Here is a 22658-nt window from a genome sequence, read left to right on the forward strand (position 1 = left end):
ACTCAAAGAGTTGTTGTCAATGGTGTTTCATCAGACTGGAGGGAGGTGAGTAGCGGGGTACCTCAGGGCTCGGTGCTCGGTCCAGTACTTTTCAACATATTTATTAATGATCTAGATGAGGGGGTGGAAGGACTAGTCATCAAGTTTGCAGATGACATCAAATTGGGAGGACTGGCAAATACTCCAGAAGATAGAAACAGAGTTCAACGAGATCTGAACCCAGTGGGAAAATGGGCAAATGAGAACAAGATGCAATTTAATAAAGATAAGTGTAAAGTTCTGGATCTGGGTCAGAAAAATGAAAAGCATGCCTACTGGATGAGGGATACGCTTCTAGGTAACAATGTGTGTGAACGAGACCTTGGGGTACTTGTGGATTGTAAATTAAACATGAGCAGGCAGTGTGATGCAGTGGTAAAAAAGGCAAATGCCATTTTGGGCTGTATCAACAGGGGCATCACATCAAAATCACAAGATGTCATAGTCCCATTGTATACGGCACTGGTCAGACCACACCTGGAGTACTGTGTGCAGTTCTGGAGGCCTCACTTCAAGAAGGACGTAGATAAAATTGAAAAACAGAGGAGAGCGACGAGGATAATCTGGGGCCAAGGGACCGAGCCCTATGAAGATAGGTTGAGGGACTTGGGAATGTTCAGCCTGGAGAAAAGGAGGTTGAGAGGGGACATGATAGCCCTCTTTAAGTATTTGAAAGGTTGTCATTTGGAGGAGGGCAGGATGCTGTTCCCATTGGCTGCAGAGGAAAGGACATGCAGTAATGGGTTTAAACTACAAGTACAACGATATAAGCTAGATATCAGGAAAAAAAATTCACAGTCAGAGTAGTTCAGCAGTGGAATAGGCTGCCTAAGGAAATGGTGAGCTCCCCCTCACTGGCAGTCTTCAAGCAAAGGTTGGATACACACTTTTCTTGGATGCTTTAGGTTGCTTAGGGCTGATCCTGCGTTGAGCAGGGGGTTGGACTAGATGGCCTATATGGCCCCTTCAAATTCTATGATTCTATGATTCTAAGCATGGAAGCATCTTATGGCATCAGCTTCTTTGAAGTAGAGCATTTGGCGGTTTCTGTTTACAGACCAGAGAAAAACACACACACACATCCATATATACAGTATTCCAAACTACATTGTATTATACTAGTCATAGTTACATACAATCTACTTGTTCAAATCAATTATTCCAATTAAAAGAGAAATTAAAATACAGAGAACTTGGTCTTTTTGAGGGATTGTTGAGAATGTAGGTAGGAGTAGTGGGTTGAAGAAACCAATACCTTTCTTAAGTTTAGTTTACACTTCCTCACCTGTGGGATCCTGGGATTTGAGCACTGCTCTCTGACACACTGTGGCAGAGAGAGAGGGAGGGAGGGAGGTCTAATAGAGTCCTCTCTGAGAACAGCTCTAAGAGAACTGTGACTGGCCCAGGGTCATGCATCTGGCTGCATGTGGAGGAGGCTGACAGGAGCCAACTAGATGTCTAGGAGGGTTAGCAAACAGAACATAGAGGCCAAGACCTCTTCTCGTGGTGTCTCCTAGCAATGCTCTTCAGAAATGTACTGCCTCTAAATATGAATTTTCCTTTAGCACAGCAGTCCTCAACCTTACCTGCTCGGCGACCCCAACTTTGGCGGCGGCTTCAGCAGCAGTGTGCACATGCACATGGGCAGCGTGCGCACGGGGCGTGCACAATTGCACATGTGCATGTGCATAACACTAAAGATGGCATGGAGGCGGCTATTGCCATGGCTCCACCGCCTCTGCCCACTGCTCCCTGCCACCACCACCCACCTCCAAATGCCGTTGCCACCTGCCGCCTCAGCAGCCAGCAACCTGGAGATCCCGGGGAAGGGGCCAAGCGGCCCCAAATGGAGTCCCGATCCACAGGTTGAGAACCACTGCTTTAGTCAGAGCTAATAACCACTGAGGCATGTATCCCCCATGCATCTGTCAATTTTGCCCCCCTTTGAGCAAGTAGCTATGCCATGACTTCTACACTTTTTCTGATTTTTAAAACCACCTTTACCTTGAATAAGATATCATTTTGTTTCAGTAAAGAAAACTGCAGTAATTTTCAAAGCACAGAAATTGATACATTTCTGAAACATTCCTATAGGAAAATAATACGTCTTTCAGCTAAATTTTTTTCCTATCCATTTCAGTCACTTTGATTTGATTCATCACTGAACTCTTGTCTCAAGGTTTTGGTCAAAAATAATCTATTTTATTAAAAAGCAAATAGATACTTTTAGCTTACTAGATGCCTTACTAGGAGTAATTTTAATATACACCTTTTTCTGAGCAGTGAGATTCTTAAACAACATTTATTTGCTCTTTGAGAGGATCCTAACAGTGTCATGCAACACACTCCATTACCATGGAAATGGATTTTTTCTGTCTATAATTTACTTTTCTGCTACGGTATTCTATTATAGCTGCTGTTATCAAAAATGGACTGGAAAATTCAATGTACTTTAAAAGTGTGTGGAATTCCAATTGTTGGATATTGTAAATAATTCTAATACCTTTGACAGACTAATGGTAACACATACTGTCGTTATTTAAAAATCTTCAAAACTTGCAAAAGATTTAAAGCATCAATCCACATAAGATGCAACATTGCTAAATGTACGTGCATGCATAATTCATGGATTAATTTGAATAATGCAGACGGGCGCTGAAATAATATTTCCAAAAAAAATTAGTGAACTGAAAACAGCACAAGAATGTGAAAATTCTTGGATTTAGCTTTCAAGAAATATGTATAATCCGGGGGGAAATGATCAGATTGTCTACAGCTATCTTAAATAAATCAAAATAATTTATTTAGCAATGCTGCAGAATAATCAAATGTAGTTTACATTAATTCAAGATAACATTCATGCAAGAAGTGAAAAAATTAAAAAATGCAGACAATGGCAGTCAAAGTGCTGGCCTACTGCTTGGAACTGAAGAAGATCGCTCCTGTAACTCTGACCCCGCCCCCATATGATTATTTGGGAGTGGAGATGACTATTTTAGATTTTTATGTTTTCACTGTTATATTATTGTATGTATTGTTACCCAAAGAGCCTCTTGTGGCGCAGAGTGGTAAGGCAGTCGTCTGAAAGCTTTGCCCATGAGGCTGGGAGTTCGATCCCAGCAGCCGGCTCGAGGTTGACTCAGCCTTCCATCCTTCCGAGGTCGGTAAAATGAGTACCCAGTTTGCTGGGGGGTAAACGGTAATGACTGGGGAAGGCACTGGCAAACCACCCCGTATTGAGTCTGCCATGAAAACGCTAGAGGGCGTCACCCCAAGGGTCAGACATGACTCGGTGCTTGCACAGGGGATACCTTTACCTTTACCTTTTTATTGTTACCCATCCTGAACTCCATAGGAAGGGCAGGATATAAAAATAAAGTTTATTTAGTTAAATATCTGGGAACAAGTCTCTTGTGGCGCAGAGTGGAAAGGCAGCAGACATGCAGTCTGGAGCTCTGCCCATGAGGCTGGGAGTTCGATCCCAGCAGCCGGCTCAAGGTTGACTCAGCCTTCCATCCTTCCGAGCAGCTTACAATGGCCTTTCTTTCCTCTCTGTACAACAGACACCCTGTGAAGGAGGTGAGGCTGAGAGAGCCCTGATATTACTGCTCAATCAGAACAGCTTTATCAGTGCTGTGGCGAGCCCACGGTCACCCAGCTGGCTGCATGTGGGGGAGTGCAGAATCAAACCTGGCATAGTGAGACCTAGTTTCAGCAAGCTGAATACAGTAGTATAGACCACAGTCTTTTATAACGTCTAAGTGAATGCTTGCCGCTAACAAACACAGTATGCCTGCTTTTCAAATGTGTTTACCTCAAATTTTGCAGCATCCCATGAAACAGCTTGATAACCTTAAGACTGGCCATTCCACAAGTAATTTTTAACATAGCTTTAGTTCTACACAGATGAACAATATTCGGTCATGCAGCATTGAGAAAATCCTCATTCATCAAAGGATGTGTGTGTATTTTCATGGTGGTCAGCAGCTGTGTAGGTGAAGTTGTTAGCTCCAGCTGCCACTCTTAATTTTGTTCTTGTAGCATATGGAAAGTTTTGGTTCCTACAACTTGTTAATGCCACAAATGCTGTTAAGAGAGATGCAGCCTTGGGCAGTGTCTTCACCTCCATATGCTGCAATGTCAAAAATCATTTCTGTCCCCACAACCTTATAAGGAAGCCAAGGTCAGCAAGACCTCCAGGTTATATGCTGTGGTAAGCCATTGGTTGAAGCAATTTCTTTATGTACATGATTGTGTGTATTATTTTTTTCTTCTTCTTCTCCCTTTCACAGGCACAGAAATCGTGCAATTGATCTACATGGGTATTTTGCCTTTTTCACATTTTCAGTCTATTTACCTTGCAGGGTATTATACAGAAATTAATTTAGAAGCAAGTGGATAAATAAAAAAACACAAGTATTTATTAATTGGCAATGCTGCAGCACTTGTAAAGCAAAGATTGTCTCAATTGCATTTGCCTGGACCTAGCAAAGTTGAGAATCATTGTATTCCAATCCCTTTTTGTAGTTTTGTATTTGCTGAACTAGAAAACCACCATTTACATTAACCGGGTAAAATTGTCCCCTCCCCCCATCCTTTGGCTACTAGATACCACAACAGACATAAACATGGGTGGAAATTATTGAGTCAGGCAAATTAATCTTCTGGTTCCTTTGCTTGACTTGCTGTCATAATATACATATTGGCTGGTTGCAGCCTGCTCAGCAAATAAACTGTAATTGTAAAATTGAGACATTTTGCCTGTCTTGTTTACCAAATTCCACAGCTATCTTGGTGACTTGGGCATCAGTATGATTTGGGAAGACCATATCAGACTAAATCTTTTAGGTAGTAAAATGCAACATTTTCAAAAACTGGCAATTCACTGCTTTCTCAGCAAAACTATACTACCAAAACAATATACTCATGCAACAGTATAGTAGTAGATTTTATTGTATTGGCCAAAGGCCTTTACAATTAAATTAAAATATATATACATGTAGGAGCCTCTTGTGGTGCAGAGTGGTAAGGCAGCAGACATGCAGTCTGAGGGCTCTGCCCATGCAGAGGCTGCAGCAGGCTGAAGGGTGACTCAGCCTTCCATCCTTCCGAGGTAGGTAAAATGAGTACCCAGCTTGCTGGGGGGTAAACGGTAATGACTGGGGAAGGCACTGGCAAACCACCCCATATTGAGTCTGCCAAGAAAACGCTAGAGGGCGTCACCCCAAGAGTCAGACATGACCCGATGCTTGCACAGGGGATACCTTTACCTTTACGATTACATGTATGTAACAGTATATACACACAATAGGTAAGTAGAGTCAGTCCACCTGTGTAGGGTTTTTCAAGTAAGGCTGAAGAACAAGGGTGGCTAAACTGTGACTCTTCCCTGCCTGGCAGGGGCTCTTGGTATTTGTCATTCTTAGACATCTGGAGAGCTACACTCTAGCCACACATACTGTAGAACCGGGGGGGGGGGGATACAGGCATAGACACAGCTCTGTCCAGGGACTATTCTACATATGCGCTATCAATATACTTCCTGTTCCGCACAGGAAAATCCAGCTGCAAAAGCTATGTGGAATGGGCCCAAGCTTTGTTCTCCTAGCGATAAGAAACCCCATGCCTTGCAGACTCGCTCTGAAAGAGGTGAAGCCTTTCCCTCCTGACAGGAAACCCATAAACACTCATTCCAAATGAGAAGAGATGTCAGATATCGGTGATAAGGAGAAATCAGATTCTCTGTATGTGAAAGTACCAAAGAATCAGGATCTCAGATCTGTAATCCTTAGTTACATTAAGCAGAAACACCTTTTCTCCAGTAAAATAACACTCTTTTCTCTCATTAGGAAAAACATTCAAGGCACCTGTTCATGTGTGAGAAAAGTGAATCCATTTTTTTTAAAGATCTTGAGACTGCATGTTAAGGGAATAAGTCCTGCCCTATCACATGTCTTTTCCAAGTGATTTTTACATTTTCCCCTAGTTCATCTGATTTCAAGTACTGGAGACACAGAGACATATCTTGAAAGCACTGGAGAGCAGTAACGCAACACAGGGAAATACAGTAGCTCCTCTCAACAGCATCCTTTTTGATAAAACTGCATGAGGTTTCCAGACAAGAGGTAAAAGTTAACACATGCCTCCCTAGTAATAATTTTTAAGTGTGCATGGTGTCTAGAAGGTGGGTCTTACCTCCAACTGGGTCATCCATTCAGACTCTTTTTCTGATATACTGCAGAAGCTGCAAGCCGAACCCTATCTACCATGAAGAGGTGGCAGAGGCAGTAATCAGGGACAGAGTGAGTAGAGCTGTGCCTGCAAAGCAGCTTGCAAGGGAACAAGACCTTCGGGCTTGGAAACGGGTAGGACTTGGCAGGGGGTAGGGGAAGTGACTGTCTCTGCTTCTAGACTGTAGCAGGGGTGGGGGAACTCTTGTAGAACCAGTTGTTTTATACCTTGCTTTTCACTACCTGAAGAAGTTTCAAAGCTGCTTACAATCACTTCCCATCCTTTCCCCACAACAGACACCTTGTGAGATAAGTGAGGCTGAAAGGACTGCTCTGTGAGAACAGCCCTATCAGGGCTGAGACTAGCTCAAGGTCACCCAGATGGCTGCATGTGGAGGAGCAGGGAATCAAGCACCAGATTAGAAGCTGCCACTCTTAACCAAAACATCAAGCCTCAGCTACAAAATGATTGTGCCTAGGCAGGGGCTTAAGAGAGCTGAGATGGCAGACCCAGAAGGAAGACCTTGATGCTGTTTGCAGCCAAAGGGGAGAGATCTTAGTCTTTGCCAGCTATCTTTGACTAATTACCTAGCGGTTGGCACCTGTGGACAATGGGGACACCACTGCAACTGATGCACAGTAAAGGATGCTTTCTCCAGTCTCCGTGACATTTAGCAGAGTGCATTACTTGGGTGGCAAGTCCATTTTCTAATATAGTGATATGGAGATTAAAACTGGATATGTGTATCCCATTTTAACTGATGGTAACAGTCACTAGATTGATTTCCTAATATGACATGCATTCATTCTCTTTGTTTTACGAGCCTGACTGAAGTTTTTAAAGTGACATAAGAACCTAATCTGAATCTGCCTTTTCCCCCTGTGCCCCACAAAAGTTTAAATAAGTGTGCATCATTTTAAAAGGCAGCACCAGTTGAAGTGTGGCCTACTCAGGTTGTCATGACAATAGCTTTGTACATAATGTTTCACTTCCTGGCATGGGTCCAGGCATCACTCATTATTAAATTCCCTTAAAGTACAAATTCAAAGCAAAATGTGGGGATGCCTTTTCAGAAAATGAAATTCCTTTAGAAGCTAAATAAACGTTGCCAGCAGATTTGTAGGGCTTTTCATCCACCACAGTGGGTTTTCCACATGTATTATTTATTTGTATGCATGCATACTAGGTATCATGATGAAAGAGTCTCCTGGAAGTCCTGAACTGGTGTTTGTGTTGTCCAGTTTAAATTGAAAACAAAGAAGTGATGATGTCTCTGATGGACTGGTAATAAAGGAAATGAGCCAGCTTGGTGTAGTGAGTAAGATGCAGCCAACTGGGTGATCTTGTGCTAGTTACAGTTCTGTTTTCACAGTTTTCTCAGAGCTTTCTCAGTCTCACCTGTCTCACAGAGTGCCTGTTGTGGGGAGAGGAAGGGAAGGCAATTGTAAGATGCTTTGAGACTAGCCCTCTGAGCCAACTCTGTTAGAGTTACAGATTTTGGTGGACATGAGTCTCCTGTGACTGTCTTACTTAGCTACAGCTAAATTACCCTATATACTCAGATATAAGCCTAGTTATACTTGCATATAAACCTAGTTTTTCACACTGAAAAGCCATCCTCGGTTTATATGCGGGTATATAGAGTAATTCAGTGGTCCCCAACCTTTTAATCACCGGGGACTGGTCAATGCTTGAAAATTTTACTGAGACCCGGGGGGGGTAGTCTTTTGCCGAGGGACGTCATTGCCACCGCCCGAGCCCCTTGCTTTCCCACCGGCGCCTCTGTCTTCCCGCCACCTGCTGGGGTGCGCTCCCAGGAGCAGCTGTGTAGTACCACGCCGAGGGGAAGCCCCAGCCATTGTGGCCGCCAGAGAGCACCAAAGGTGAGCTGGAAGCAGAGTGGCAGGGCAGCCCCCGAGGCAGCAGCCAGGGAGGAGGACGAATAGGAGCTGCGGCCCGGTATCGACTGGTGCCTCAGATTATATGCAGGTCGGCTTAAATGGCAGTATATACGGTAAACAAACAAACAAACAAAAGGTTTTCTTGTCTGGTGTGTTTTTGAGTAAATCCCTCTAGGCAAAGGCGTAAGCAAAGAACCCTGCTTGGGCCCAGGGCCAACATCCCTTAATGGCCAATCTTTGACAGAAAATTATTAAGCAACAAGTGAGATACTTTGGGCTGTCTCAATTTTCTTGAAGTAGTAGTATCTAGAACGTTTCAGTATTTTCCTTAACCATTTTGCTTGCCTGGCTATGGCTGCAGTTTGAAAGCTACTTTGACAAAGTGAAACTTTGCTGACAATGTTTATACTGTGAATGGATCATTCTTCTACCCAGAAAGACCTCTGAAGATGTTTTCAGCCTGCAATGTTCATATGTTTTGACCTAATAACACCCATTTTACCACTTAGAGGTATCTTCAGATTTAGAATTTCCTCTGTCGTCTTATGACAAAAGGACAGACATCTTTGGATATAACATTGGCAGGCTCTCATCTATTGATTCCTGATGTTGCTGGTCTTAGTAAGATAAGATTTCTAATATAACTATTGAAGGCTACTTTGCCAAAGATTAAACTGCTTTGATGCTGAGGGGAAAAGATTAATGTGTTGATGAGTTTAGAAAGGTCTGCTTTGCAGGATTATAGGGGAGAAAGCAGCAATACACAGGGATTTGTGGATGCTAGCTCTTCAGCCTCTTGCCAATGAAAGACTGTGCGAGAAACCCAGGATCAGTGGGAATCTAACACTAAATGTGAATTTCTTCAAAGTTGTTTACATTTTACTTAGTGCCTTCATTGTGCCTCTTAAGGAAAAGGTCAGCCTCTGAGTCTCACAAGTAGCTCAGACCATCCCAGTTCATCATCCATGATCTTCATCCCACCCTAGAGAATGATAGTTCTTTTTTGCAGGAGTTTGGTGGCAGGCCTTGACTCACAGACTGTGAACCCCCAGCCTAACACAGCTTCTCACCAACAGTGGACCACTCAACACATACATACAACCAAGAACTAAACCTTGAAGAAAACCTAAATCCCAACATAGTTCCCACATGCACTCACACAATACTATTTCAGGACCAGAAAACATCATCTATACTATCCTGGGGATCCCCAATGACTAATAAGTAGAATGAATGCTATCTTGTGTCAACAAAGCCCATTCACTTTCTATTTTGGATAAACAGGATAGTCCCTGTACAAAAGAATCAATGGACACAAATTGGACATTAAAAGTGGCAACACCAAATTGCTTTTGCCAAGTTGCAGTTTGCAATTTAATTCATCTTTAGCTTATAAATCTGCTGAATATGGTTCAAGTAGTGCTGAGCTGCAAACAATGCATGTGGTCCCCCCCCCCCAAAGATCACACAACTTTTTCTATTACAGCGATTAAAGCTAAACTTTACACGGGCCTACTCAACACCCATTCTCATTGAAGATAGTTGGGGTCAATGGTCTCAGAATGAAGTAAGTCTGCTTAGTATGGCACTGTAAACTACTGCTGAGTTCCTACACAGATCACAAAAGGAAAGCATTCCTGCAGAACAACAAAGCAGTATGTTGTATAGATTGCTAAAACATAAGGTGGGGGTGGGGGCATTGTGAGGCACTGGATTTATCATGATCCCATATGAGTGGTAATTCTTCTGTGAAGAGCCTGAGGAATGTTGACTAAATATCTCAGTGGATTTGCAGTTGACTACACTCATTGCCTTTTATGTTTCAGCACCTTGGGCTTCTCTACCTTGCATAGACCATTTTTGCAGTCTGTGCTAGAAAGAGCACAGTGCTATTTCCCAGGCACCGTATTATGGTTACAATGAAATACAAAACCTTGTGAACACAATGGAAGTAAGTACAAATGTACTTATAAATATACCTTTATAAAGCAGTCTGCAGCACAAGTGGTATTTTTATCACTTTTATCCTGGGATTGTTGTTATCTGAGTTCACATTAAGTGACACTTGTATGGCTCATCCTGGTAAACTACTACTAAGATCTAAATGGGGGGAGGGTGTTGTCGAATACTGGCTATATGATCCAAGGAAGAACAGAGTTCTAGTCTGAAGAACCAACTGCAGAACAAGAGGATCACAGTCCCTTATTGTACCTCCCCCCTCAATTTAACTTCCAAATAAATAACTTATTATTATTATTATTATTATTATTATTATTATTATTATTATTATTATTATTATTATTATTATTATATTTATATTTATACCCCGTCTCCCCCCGAAGGCTCGAGGTGGCTTACATAACTTATGTTTGATAGTGCGGGAATGTAGTGTTGTCTAATCCAGCGGTCCGCAAGCTTGCGCCCACTGCTCCGGACTCTGGGGAGAGGGCGGCCCGGGGGCCTGCACACGCGCGGCAGCCCCAGCACAAGCGCGCCTGCGCGGACTGCTGCGCACGTGCGTTTGCGCCCGGTAGGGGCACAAACGTGCGTGCGCGGCAGTCCGCACCTGCGCGTTTGCGCCGCCGCCATGCTGGCGGCCGCGGCTCCCCCTCCCGGCCCCTCCGGGCTGCCAGCAAATCGGCCGCTAAAGCAGCCGATTAGCTTGCGGCTCGGCAAGCTTCTCACTTCGGGGGGGGAGGGAAGAAGGAGCCGCAGCCCGGCGCCAAGGCCTTTGCGGCCCGGCACCGGGCCGCGGGCCGCGGGTTGGGGACCACTGGTCTAATCCATTTTGTTTCCTTGGATTGTGTTTGTGTATGCCAATAAAGATTTTCTGAGTCTGAGTCCGATTAATAACTTTAACACATAGGTGCTTGATCTATTTCTTGTCTGGTATTAGGTCAAAGGGAAACTGCAACCATTTCTTGGGTCTCCTTGTGTGGGTCATGGACCTTTTCCACACCTCAGTGTTGCCACTGTTCCTTGCAAGTTGAATCCCCAGCTGATGTTCCAACTTTGCAGCACTTCTTCCACAAAAGGGTATTTATTGCAGAGATTTCCCCCCTTGAATTCAGATCTCTCCCATCCCATGTGTTCTGCATTTCTTTTGAAAGGGGATTATGCAGCTGTGTCATGTACTTTTTTGCAGATGTGCAGTAACATAATATTATGCACAGTCAGATTATCATCTGCTATATAATTGGCTAATTGTGTTGATTTTTATGCAGATTTCCCCTCATGACTCCACATGTGGCTTCCGATTGGCTACCCACCACCATCTCTTTTGTATTGGGGTGGTGCTTCATCCCCCTCCAGCTTCTTAAAGTGGTGCTCTGGCAGCCATGTCAGATGAGGGCAGCTGGTTGCTCTTCACTGATAGAAGCCTCTAAGAGCAACTGATTGAAGTGAGGAACACATCTCTCTCTCTCTCTCTCTGTCTCTCTCTCTGTCTCTCTCTGTCTCTCTCTCTGTCTCTCTCTCTGTCTCTGTCTGTCTGTCTGTCTGTCTGTCTGTCTCTCTCTCTCTATGTGTGTGTATGTGTTTGTGTGTTGTGCTGAGGGTCAGCCATCACTGCTGCTCTTCCAAGAACAATGCAAGCATGTCTGTGAATGAGCACATATTTCTTTTGAAGGGTTGCATATGAGCGGGGAGAGCTTTCCACTTTAGCCTAACAGCTGGCTGACAGGGATGCCAGAGGAAAGCCCCTTCTCTCTTACAATTCTACTGTGACCTACTGCTGGAGGGAAGCTATAGCAAAGCCATGCATGTCTCTTTTCACACAGATCCAAACTCCCACTAGCCCTCATACTTGCAGCCTCAGCCCAGACATGGCCTCTTCCTTCACACATCTATTTCAAGACACCACGTTCCTTTCACAAAATTGCATCATGACATCCTCTTCCAGAGCTTTATGCACCTTTTATTGCTGAAAGAGAGGGCTCTCTCCAGCACCTTTTCTAGGCCCCAATATATTTTTTACCACAATGGGCTTATTACATTGTAAAAAAGAAAGGTTGATGTATCGTGGGGAACATCATGGTTGCTACCATGGCCAACAAATGTTGAACTGACTACACTAGTGTTATTCGATAATTATGAAGAACGTGAAGTGTGTTGTCATGTACTTCCTCAGTGACAGAGCGTCTTTTTTTTGCATTTGTGCAGTAATGTTATAATATCACAACACTAAAAAAATGGCTAGGTGTATCATGGGGAACAGCATGGTTGCCACCATTTCAAAGATCCCACACTCCTCCAGCTTGGCATAGTGGTTAGGACTGTGAACTTCTAATCTGGCAAGCTGGGTTTGATTACCTGCTCTTCCTCCACATGCAGCCAGCTTGGGGTCGCCACAGCACTGATAAAGCTGTTCTGACCAAGCAGTAATATCAGGGCTCTCTCAGCCTCACCTACCTCACAGGGTGTCTGTTGTGGGGAGAGGAAAGGGAAGGTGATTGTAAGCCGCTTCTTCTGGTAGAGAAGAGGCTTCTTCTGGTAGAGAAAAGCAGCATATAAGAACCAACTCTTCTTTTTCTCCTTAATCAACAACTAAGAAAATTGCTGGCAAAGATTGCCACTAAATCCTAATGAAAATAGTATTCTGTTTGCAATCACCAAACAGGATACTCCTATTCATAACAGTGTTGTTCAATAATTATGAAGCACACTAAATGGGTATACTGCACAAGTTGAGTTTCCATTTTTGTCAAATTAATTTTATAATTCCATTATTTTCAGATGTTCAAAAGACTGAATTGTCATCAAAAACACAGTGGGAGATATAGAGGAAGAGAAGGTGAGAATTAAGAAACAATACAAGTGTAAGGCAACAAACCTTACCAACAACAACAACAACAAAAAGAAACAAAAAGAACTTCATGGACGGGTAATTGCATGGAGAAAGCCACATTAAAACTCACTGTTCATTTTGTCCCTGCATTATAACACAGTGATATTACTATGTTTAAAACATCACATCATAACACAGTCAAAAAGACACTTAAAATCAGTATGTTGTTCAAAGGACTTGGGGTTGTAAACATGCCGGAGCAGCAGGAAAAAAAATTCAGTCCTGGTGACTTCTCACTTGAAATCTGTGAGTTACTATCCGAAGGAAAAAGAATCACAGGAAAAAAGTGGATCTGGAAACCATGGAGTAACAAGGCACTAAATTCACAATTACTCCTGAAGCAGCCAGAAACTGCATAATAAGTTTTACAAAAATAGATTATTTCAAAACACTGATGTGGCAGTCTATGTATGTGCAGAAATAGTCATAGTGAAGGACATCATAGTCAAGAGCACAACAGAAATAATGGTATCTCTTCTCTTTTTAATTTGGTCCAGCACATAATATGGACAAAGTGAGATGTAATCTTTGTCATTGCCAACTTCAGCAGATGGTTAACAATTTTGGATTAGCATGGGCAGCTGTTCTTAGAAACACTGGATAGGGGAGTACACTATGGTTTATATTAGAAGGTAAACACATATGTTTTTGAGAAAAATCTGTAGGCGAGTAAACAAAATAATAGTGGAGGATAATCTTCACTTGCGAGATATTGCTATTCTTATTAGGGTTTGGAGAGGCAGTGGGTGGATAAGTAGCAGCCATGACTCACACTCTGCATAATTTTTGTAACCTTGGTAAAAGCCAGTGGCTACAAACCATCTGAATACTATAATATGTAACACATGTTTTACTGTGCTCTTCAATTTTTAAAAAATGCAAGTCAATTTTGTCATTGGCTGTGATAAGTTTTTATTCAGGTATCCCACAGAACACACTCAAGTAAACAAACATTTTTTTTCACGAGTAACTATTATCAGTGAGAGCTTGATTTTCCTGCTGTTTATATTCATTTAATCATTCCTCATCCAAATATTAGCATTCTTTGGCTTGAAAATTCTCTGATAGGTATAGTTTTAGGAGCTTTTCCTTTATGTACTGAACTGATGGGCCTCTTCATTGGTGGATAAATGAGTTTATATTTCCTCTTCTGTACATAAGGTAACATGTAAGGGGAATATTCTTTTTTGAGATCGACAAATGGTTCACATTGGAGCTCAGCATGATATACCCACTTCATCCATGGTATGTGAACAGGTGTGTCCACCCTGATATCAAGAATGTTGCCAGGAAGCCTAGTAAGTACATTAGTGCTTTCCACTAATGATGCTGAAGGATTGCCTTTGCAAGACAAGAGGAATAAATCTGTTCTGACAGATTTGCTACTTACAATCTCATTGTAACCAGTTAAGGAAGTACATCTAGTATGTAGCATTGCAGTGGCATAATTGGTTGTTTCCTGGCTCTTAAGACAACCACATGCTCTCTTCAAACATTTCTTTTGCTGAATTTATACGAAGAGCAAATATACCTTAATTATATGATAATCCAAGGAGATACACTATTGTTTATTCATCAGCTTAGCCCAGCATCAACTTTCCAGCAGAAAAAAAAAAGATTTTCCCAACTGGTTGAGATCCTTTAACTATAGGTACAATGGAGTGGACTTGAAACATGAATGCAAAATTTGTTGTTGGCCCCACCCACCAAACAAGCCACACCTTGAATCTCATTTTCAGCATGGGTCTGAACATGGATCTGGTCACAGCAAATGCCATTTCATGGTCAAACCATTATGCCCTGAAGGCTAAGGCTACCACCCCCTCTTCAACTGGGTCCTGAGCAAATTTTAGCCCACCTATGGAGACTTATGGATCCAACTGGATTCCTGAATGCCTCCCAGCACTTCTCTAAATGGCCTGGTAAGTGACTGGCATGACAGAATGTTGGCTGCCATTGACGAGATATCTCCCTGACATCCTCTCCACCCCTGTCTCAAGTGAACTCCTTGGCACACTGAGGAGCTCCACAGCAAGAAATGGGAATGGAGATGACTAGAATGAGTTTGGAGGAAGACTCACGACAAAACCTCAAGAACATCCTATAGAATACAAGTGAAGGTCTATGAGATGGCGGTGAAGTCAATAAAAACACAATTTTTACTTGGCTACCATCACATCTGCAGACTCATACCTGGCACAATTATTTTGGAAAGTTTGATATGCCCTGGTAGAAGGGCAACAAACAGTAGTCAATTGGATATCAGCTGTGAGTCATTTGCGAGTAATTTTGCAGACAAAATCTTGACACTCCGCCGTGACCTCCCTCCATCCTTAGACACAGAAAGTGAACTAGAGGTCCCTTGGCTATTTCTGGAGAAAACACTGAGTAACTTCAGATGACTCACGTTGACTGAATTCAACAGGATGCTAACAGCAGTGAGGCCAACCACATGCCCGCTAGACCCCTGCTCATCATGGCTCCTGCAAACACCTGACATAAGAATAAAGGCCTCTCCTCCAGGAGGTAATCAACCTTTATCTCAAAATGGAAGAATTTCCAGAGGAACTAAAAGAGGAAGTGGTACACTAATGAGAAAAAATAACATCTTTAGACCCATGAGAGCCAGACAACTATTGATCCATCTTGCACTTAGTGTTTCTGGGGAAGATGGTGAAAGGGCTGTTGTGGATTGACATTCCTGGAAGAAGCTTCAGTCCTAGACCCATCTCATTCAGGTTTACAGCATGCCCATAGGGTAGAGACAGCGCAAGTCACCCTGACAGACAGCCTTCATCACCAGCAGGACCAAGGTGGGTCAGCACTGCTGATACTACTAGATCTCTCAGCAGCGTTTGACACAGTTGACCATAAGCTTTTAACTTGCCACCTTGCCAATGCCAGAATACAGAAGACAGCCCTTTAGTTACGTTCTTCCTTCCTCAGGGGTCTCAGACAGAGGATAGCAATAGGAGAGAGAACATCAAACTGCTGAAAACTCATTTGTGGAGTCCCACAAGGAGTGGTCCTCTCTCCTATTTTACTCAACATCTTCATGCGCCTTTCTGTCCAACTGGTATAGAAGTTTGGGCTGGGTTGTCATAGGCATATTGATGGCACCCAGCTCTTCTTCCTAATGGATGGCCACCCTGACTCTCCCCCAGAAGCATTAGCCTGCTGTCTGGAAGCAGTGATGATGTAGCTCAAGCGGAGTTGTATGAAGCTCAGTCTTTCAAAGACAGAGGTCCTGTGGCTATGTAGAAAGGTACCATGTGAGGAAGCGTGTCTGCCCTCCCTGGATGGTGTGCAGCTTTCAGGGGCTCACTCTGCCAGGAACTTAGACATGATTCTGGGTGCTTCCCTCTCAATGGTAGCTCAGGTCACAAAGGTAGCATTGCTGGCATTTTACTACCTTTGCCAAGCCAAACTACTGGTATCCTAATTGGCCCTGGAACAGCTAGCTACAGTGATCCATGTGACGGTCACCCCTAGACTGGACTTCAACTCACTTTATGCAGGCCTGCCATTAACCATGATCTGGAAACTTCAGCTAGTCCAAAATGCAGTGGCCAAGGTCCTCACAGTAACACCATGGAGGTCCCACATTCAGCTATTCAGCCATCAACTGCAGTGACTACCAGTTAAATTCTGGATCAGGCTAAAGGTTCTGGTAATTACCTTTAAGGCCATACACAGTTGTGCTTTGTGTTGGTACTGCAATACTTTTTAAAAGCATGAGATAAAAATGGCTTATTGGCACCAGGTGCCCTTTGGTTTTTCTATAAGAATTAGATTCCCCAAGACAAATAGTTGACTTGGAAAATGGACTCCTTAAATCAATTGTAAGCATTTGTTCTTTTGGAATGCTTAGCTGGTTGGCGCAGTGGAAAGACTTATGATTCAAGAGATGCATTCTTTTCTTTCGGCAGTTTAGGAAGAGCAGTCATATGCATTGTGGGGGTGTGGGTTGCAAATAACACCTCTAGAAGACGTTCTTAATTAATAAAGATCTCCCAGCGTGGTGTTAAATTATTCATCTCACTTTTGTATTTTAAAAGTCATTCCAACTGGGATAATACTAGGAAATGTGCTTACAACTAAGTTTGGCACCACAGCTAGAATGCACTGTATAATTGATCGTTTCTTACTATTAAGGAATGCTTTTCAATTTGCAACTTGGCATTTCGCCACTGTATGATTAAATCCTGCCTCCCCACACACACTTGAAAACAAGAAAATTCAAAAGTGCCAAACATGATAGAAGAAAGGAAGGAGGGAATACAGTAGGAGAAAAAAAATCAGCACAAAAATAGCACTGCTTGTTTCTTTGAAAGCAAACAATAGTTTTTTGTCTGTTTGTACCAAAGTTCTAATTTTCCACTCTGGACTTTGAAGTATGAAAGCATTTCATGCAGGGAAACTTCATTGTGGCTTTAGACTACCAGTCAATCAATGTTTGGATAACTCATGTTCTAATTTAGATTACTTCTGCCTCGCTGCATGACATTTCTGATGAATTAGGTTTACAAAAATAATCTACAAAAGATAAAACTCTGTCAAGTCAGAGTAAAGTACAATATCCGTACTTTGGCAACCACATAGAGAGGATGGAATATGTGCCCCGTTATAGTGCTTCTTTAATGTTTGGAAACAGCTACCACTACTACTTTGCATCTCATTGCACAAATCCACTTGTGTTACTGAACTGAAGGTGCTTTACAGAGGAATACCAAGAATACATTTGCTCCCATTTTTAGACTTCTTAATAAGGAGGATGTAGTACATATTATAGAAAACTGCCATGCTTCACTTGAATTATAGGACTTTGGCATGGTGTAGCCATTAGAGACTACACTAAGATGGAGAAAGCTGGGTTTGAATTAAATCTCTCCCACTCTTACTGGATGATGTGGACCCTGCTCCACTGGTTAGCTGCTCAACTTACTGTTTTGAAGGCTCCAGGATTGCAGCAGTTGCTATAGGAAAACCTGGACTGGGACTCAGAGAAAGATTGTGGCACAAAGCCAAGACTGACCACCATCTCCATATTAGAACTACTCCTCTGAGAGAAAACAACAAGCCAACCGCCATTACACCTGGACAACAATGCTTCAGGAGGTTCATGCTGACTGAAGTGGACAGGATGCTAAATTCAGTCAGGCTGACAATCTGCCCATTGTATTCCTGCCCATCATGGCTCCTTAAAACAAGCAATGAGATGATAGGAGGCCCACTAGGAGATTATCATTCTCTCTCACTCAACAGGAGAATTCCCGGAAGGGCTCAAATGGGCATTGGTGAAAAAAAAAACATAATTGGATCTGTGGGACCTGGCCAGTTACTGCCTCGTCTTGCATCTAGCCTTTCTGGGGAAGGTGATTGAAAGGGCTGCTAAAGACCTGGATGAAGTGTCAGTCTTGGACCCATTCCATTCTGGCTTCTGGCCATGGCATGGAAAAAGCACTGGTCACTGATGGGTGATCTCTGGAGACAGAGGCAGGTTGGCGCTGCTTGTGTTACTAGATCTCATGTCAGCATTCAACATAGTCATAAGCTTTTGCCAGACTTTAGAATCTAAACTTCAACTGCCCTGGTTAGTACTTGGATGGGAGACCACCAAGGAAGTCCACAGTTGCTCCACAGAAGCAGGCAATAGCAAGCCAAATCTTAACATCTCTTGCCTTGAAAACTGAATAGCGTTGCCATAAAGTGGCTGTGACTTGACAGCTCTTTCAATCACCACAGGGAATGTAATAAGCTATTTAAGTTTATTTTTCTAATAAACAATGCATCTGTTGTAAAAAATGCCCAAAAGGTAAATTCATGGAACCAGTTCTGAGGCAATGAAGTTATCAAAACTGATGTTTATAAACACTTTGATATACATTTTGATATATTTGATGGATCTTGTGAATGTTCCAGCATAAAGACTAGCATTTCCCACATGCTAGATCCAATCTTTTTTTTTTTTTTTTTTTGCTGGTTCTTGGTTTCAATATTTATGACTAATTCATCAGGCTAAAGTGGTTTAAAATCAGTTCATAGTGATATCTTTATTTTATGAGGAGAAACCTGGGGCACAATTCAATATTGCTTCAGAAAAGTATGAATGTCAGAGTGCTTGACTAATTCCTAGCCTACCATCTATTTTGATTTTCTATTCTGTTACCACGAGTCAAAACTTTCATTTAAACTAAATTTCTGAGTCTGCAAAATTCATTTTACTTAATGTTACTGTGTAGTACCCGATTAGGGACAAATTCCTTTGGTACATTTCCTTGGTATCTCTCTCTCTCTCTCTCTCTCTCTCCCTCTCCCCCCTACCTACCTACCTATCATCATCAACCTACCTGCCTTATTTATCACCTGCCTTATTGCTGAGAGATAAAACAAATGTGGCACCTGAATGACTATTATATTTCAATACAATATACAACATGACTATCACTTTGCAAATTTCTTGTTGAAACTCAGGGTGAACACAATAATACAGTAAGCAATGCACTAAAACTGGATCACACCATTAAGCAATAAAATGTAATCAAATTGGATTATGCTATGAAATCATTTTGTCACACTAGTATTTTTTTCCTGCATAGACTTCTGTATTTTCTTAAATACCTTTTTCTGTTGGTGGAAACAGGATATGTAAGTAAAAATGGGAATGAAGTTGGACATACCTTGTGGGAAATATTTCTTGCAGGATGTAGGGGTTTTGTTTGCATCTTTACTGAGTAATTAAATAAGATTTGTTTGGCTTAGGTTGGCTTATTTCTCCATGTCTCTTCTCTATAAACAGTGGCATGTATTACTCTGCAAAACTTTACCAGTATATATTTAATAATGTGTTGGAACAACTTATTAAATGAGTAGTCAAATTGCTTCATAAGTTTAATTTCCCTTAAATCTCCCTTGAGATCTATTTCTTGTTCTCTGTAAAGATAATGAGTTCTTCCCTCCCCATTTCAGAGCAGCATAAAGCTTAATTAAACTTTCACTATACTTTTAGCAAAGCTACAGCATAGGTTTCTTGATGAAATTATGAATGTTATAAACAAAGATGATAAAATAATAGGAAATAAGAATACTGTAAAATATGTCTTCAAATGAAGATCTAAAGTAGACTTTATTGGTTTGCATTTTAGGAAGGAAGATTTTGGAGCATTAATGAACATTATGAGCTGCTGAAAGTAATATCTACTTACTAATTATAGTAATACAAATATAGCCTAACTGTATCTGAGAATGTTACAAATGTTAACCTTCTGCACCAAACAGATGTAAGCAATATCCCAATATGTTTTGCATACATAAATTCAGGATTATTGGTAATTATCATAAATGATGTTAAGGACATGACCCATTTTAGAATGAGAGCATGAAATCATCATGCTTTTCAAAGTATTGAAGATTTTTTTTTAAAAAAAAGATGTTGTGCATCTGAAAATAATGATCGTGTAAAATAAGTCCAAGACATGTTCACAGCTGTGATGATGATAGTATGGACTATCTGACTGAAAGAGAGTCCCTGGAGTTTTTAGCAAATGTGCATTACAATAACTGCGATATAGAAAGGGCAGATTACATTCTTATATAATCCCCATTCCCAATCTTAAATATAAATAAGATGAATGGATGAGCAGAAGGAGATGCAACAGTGCTAAAATGTAATTACATTGTTCCTGTCTGTGGCACAGAAGATAAGTTCTTGCTGCCAAAGGACAAGAAAGGAAGAGCAAGAGTAGCTCAAATGTTGAGTATAAGGGTTGAATTGAATTTTGCAGTGCACCTGCTGCTGAAAATTTTATATTTGTTTATGTTGTTACATTGTCCAACTCAGCACTGGCAACTAAGAATTTGATTGGGTTGTATCTAGCAATATGTCAACAGAAGGTGCAAATAAAAATAGAACATTTCCTTGTTTCCCATACCCCACAGTCCTTTCCAGCCTTGGAAAAGTTAGTTTTGAGAGTTGTGGGATTGGTGTCTTTGAAGTGATGATGTCTCAATATACAAGCAGGAAGGGGTAAAACCCTACATCAACCTCTCTAAAGCTTTTGACCATGGAGGAACCCCAGGAATATTTTTCAAGCTTTGAGGAACCACAAAAGTGGTGGCACATACCATCAGAGAAGCGGGCATGGAAGTAAGATGTGCAAGCCAGTTGATTAATCAACTGATCATTTACCATTTCCATTGAGGAGAAAGAGACTAGGCCTTTAGAGCAACAGAGGAAGAGGGCTCCACTGACATCTAGTAATGTCAGTGGCCACCCAAACTTATGGGAATGGCCACATATCCTCTGGAGAGCACTCTCATAACCCCAGGATTCCATGGAACCCTGATTGGGAATCCCTGCCCTACATCTTCATTCACTGAAGTTATGCTGATAGAAAAGGGAAGATGGAGTAACTGCATCTCCTTCCGTCTTTTCGATGCAATCCGGTCACATGTGGTTATCAAGCTATGTGAGTTCCATGACTATCAAAATCCTCTTTCTTGGGGTTATAAAGAAAGGAAGGGAACAAGATAAATATTCATGATTCTTCTGCCTAAAGATCACTGGATCCAACTGACTGATTGAGAAATGTCCAGTGACTCGAATTCTTATGCTTTGGGAACAGAGCTGTATGTCTCCCCTCTCTTGCTACAGTCACCTATCCTTGCCAAATTATTTCTCTATGTTTCAGTGGACTTAAATGAATGTAATGGGGCTTAAAGTTTCTGTGAGATGAGGAGTAATACAAATTGTTCCCTCCTGCCTTCTATGAGCAGATGTTTTTACTGAGGGTGGGCAGGCATCTTAGCGTTCAAGTTAGTGTCATGGTGACCCATTATGCATGGGCCAGAACACCCCCGCTGGTGGCGGCAGGGCATCGGGGAAACTCCCCAAATATACACGTCCCCATCGCCAGCGCAGGCATGGAACGCGGGAACTTCCGCAGTCCTCAGGATACTGCGGGCACCGGCAGGGGCTGGGGTAGGCTGGCTCTGTGCATAATTGCCAGCACCGGACCTTTTGGCCCACCCAGCCCACGCCCATGCAAGCTCTGCGGAGCCACGGAGATGGCAGGGGCATCCCACTGCCCCTGCCATAGCGTGTGGCAGGAGCCTGGCCACTCCCCTCCTCACTCCCCCCCTGACCACTGCCACTTACACCACCTGGCAGCTTCCTGGGCTTCTTGGCCCCGGTGCACAGCATGTGTGAGTACACGGGGAATGGTGGGGCATCCTGCCCCGCCACAACAGCACGGCAGCAGTGCAAAGTAGCTGCCACCATGCATAATGGGTCAATGTCAGGATATTTTGTTTATTTATATTTTGTCTTCTCCATTTAAGCCAATGCAATGAGTATATTAGTATGGCTTTAGACCAAACTAAAACTAAAACAAATTGACACTGCAACATTGCAAGACTTTCAAAGAAAACAATACCTGATTAATTGCTTGCCAGGAAAAGGTAAGTATACTTTCAATTGAAGATCTCCCTTCACAAAAAACAAAAAGACCCTCTCCAAGAAATGAGTCTCGCTGTTTCTGTTGAAGACCTCAAATCTTTGTGCTTTCCAAGTGACCTCTGATATAGGAAAAGTATGTGTAAAAGCCTAGGTATGAACAGAGGTGCTGGGGGGGGGGCAAAAG

General features: G+C 42.3%; 1 long non-coding RNA gene across 1 annotated transcript in view; it reads left to right on the forward strand.

Moving 5' to 3' along the window:
• Positions 1 to 6011: 6011 nt before the first annotated feature.
• LOC143839081 (uncharacterized) overlaps positions 6012 to 22658 on the forward strand; it is a 35395-nt gene continuing 18748 nt past the window's right edge. Inside the window, exons 1-4 of the long non-coding RNA XR_013231592.1 lie at positions 6012 to 6164; positions 6281 to 6341; positions 11068 to 11207; positions 12906 to 13053. This is a non-coding gene — a long non-coding RNA (uncharacterized LOC143839081). The remainder of the gene's footprint in view (positions 6165 to 6280; positions 6342 to 11067; positions 11208 to 12905; positions 13054 to 22658) is intronic.

Source organism: Paroedura picta, chromosome 5 (genome assembly GCF_049243985.1).
Source record: "Paroedura picta isolate Pp20150507F chromosome 5, Ppicta_v3.0, whole genome shotgun sequence".
Lineage (NCBI taxonomy): Eukaryota > Metazoa > Chordata > Lepidosauria > Squamata > Gekkonidae > Paroedura > Paroedura picta.